Genomic DNA, 2,395 nt, shown 5'->3' on the forward strand with positions numbered 1-2,395 from the left:
GCACGCACTGCCACGGCGCGCGGCGATTGGCTCGGCCCTGGCGCCACGTGACCGAGCCGGCCTGCAGGGAGCGCGGGCTCGGGCCCGCCGTGCCAAGCGCCGCGCACGGGGCCTGGGTCGGCTGGGTCACGAGGGAGGCTGCGCGGCGGCCATTTTGAGCCCTGGCAGCCGCCATTTTGTGTTCTGGCGTCGGGCCCTGTCATGCTTGAAGCCGCTTGCAGGACGAGGAGTGGCGAGACATCCACACCTTAACCCTCCCGCACGCTCCCGGCGGGTCCTCATGAAGTGGCTCAGAATACGGTCCCCTGAAGTCAGGCAGTGTCTGGCGGGACTGAGCCCTCAGTGGCATCCCTTGCAGCTGCACAGCCCTGGCCATGAGGTGCTCTGTCCCTGGGTCCTAGCAGTTCCCAGTGTGGGCTGCTGTTGTGTTACACAAACCAAATGGCTTTGCAAAATAAACCGTTTGTTTTAAGAAATGCCCCCTGTGATGCCCCCCTTTGATGAACCTAACAACACCACTTTAACTAAGGAAGAAATTTACTGCATGGGTTATGAGAGACTGGAACAGGTTGCCCAAAGAAGCTGTGGATGCCCCATCCCTGGCACTGTTCAAGGCCAGGCTGGATAAGGCCTTGAGCAACCTAGTCTAGTGGGAGGCTCTCCTGCCCCTGTTGGGGGGGTAGGGTTGGGACTAGATGATCTTTAAGATCCCTTCCAAACCCTTAACATTCTATGATTCAGCGATTCTGTGATGCATCACTCCCCAGACAAAGTATTTTGTGTTTGTAACAGGCTGCACTGAAACACTCAAAATGGCTGATGTTAAACACAGACTTCATTTGAGGTTAGTTGTAAGGTAACACTGTGCTCCTCTATGCAGCCAAAAGATTTGAAGAAACAGACTCTGCCCAGACATACGATCATGCAAAAAATCCTCAGTGACCTGTGTGAAGATCACATGAGGAGTATGTAATTCCTTAGAGTTTATTAATGTTTTATACAATCCTGAAAGAAACAAAAAGAGAGGGGGAGAAAAAAAGAAAAAATAAGAAGGAGAAAAAATATGGTTATGAGCAGATCTGGTACAGAAAACCTGGGAAAATGTCTCTGAGGACAGGCTGTGGGTGAACTTTCAGGCTGTATGAGTGGGCAAAACCACTTTCGCCTGGGGTTTGATTATGCCGGGGAAATCAGGGCTTCCTTCAGTCTTGGATGGCTGTAACAGTTTCTCGCCATCCGCAAAGCAGTAAAACCTCCATTGCAGGCAAGGGTGTATTGAGTCACCGAGGTGCCGAGTCCAAGATGAGGTTAATCTCGAGCCTGAGCCGGGCAGGGCACAGTTCCGCTCGCCGGGCTCTGGAGGGCAGCAGAGGCGAGTGCATGCGGCCCGCGCCGGGAAAGCGCTGGTGGGCGGCACCGGGAACACGTGCTTGGTTATCCCCGCCAAGGGGAACCCTTCCTTCGGCTTTACCTCCGACTTCTTATCCAAAGATACCATATGCTTGGGCAGAGCGATGATTCCACGGTCCAAATACCCCTCAAACAGACCTGTCTGTGCCCCCATCCCTCTACACATGCAGACCAGACAAAGTTTCTTGCACTGAACTTGAGATTCATACAGAGACATTTTCTTGAATGTCCGGGGCTGTACATCTCATGTTTGCAACATAGCAGCCTCTTTTCTGCAGGCTTTTGTGCAATAATGGTCCAGCAGTGCACAGCCTGATCTGCAGACTCATGCCTGTGGACAGGCACAAGGACCAGCATCCAGCTGCCCTAAAGCTCTGAATGAAAGAAACCATGCAGAATAGATAGATTTGTCATCAGTGCAGCTAATCGTTATTCAAAATAAACACAAAAGTTCAGGAAACCTGATTCATCTCAATCAATTGCCCCTAAGTCTACCAAAAGTGAATGTTTTAGCTGTTTCCCTGGCACAAAACCTATCGAGAGACTCAACAACTGAAACTCTGAGGTTGCCTATGCAACTGTATGGAAAATCACGCTATGAAAAGCCAGTGTCCATAAAGGAGACAGAGGAGTCCTGCACCTTTATTTGAATAATGGAAGAGAGTCCACTAAGGCACAGGCCCACGGAGTATTTTCTCTCTCAAGCTTTCGGAAGGTGCAGCCTCCTTCCATCCTAAACTCCCGGCCGCATGTTGCCCTCTTCCTTTCCCCATTGGCTGAGGTAGTAGGAAGGTACAGCCTTCCCGAACCGCCTACCCCATATCCCCCCTTGAACCTGTTGTTTTACACCGAAGTTCAGAAACTGCGGTTTGTGCAGATCCACTTGTCTGTTTCAGGACTCAAGCCGTCTGGGCTCTGTAGCAAACCTGCGGCTTGAAGTCAATAGAGACATTAAGACCCATTTCAAAGACGTTAACACCCATAC

Source organism: Coloeus monedula, assembly GCF_965178545.1.
Source record: "Coloeus monedula genome assembly, chromosome: 9".
Classification (NCBI taxonomy): Eukaryota; Metazoa; Chordata; class Aves; order Passeriformes; family Corvidae; genus Coloeus; species Coloeus monedula.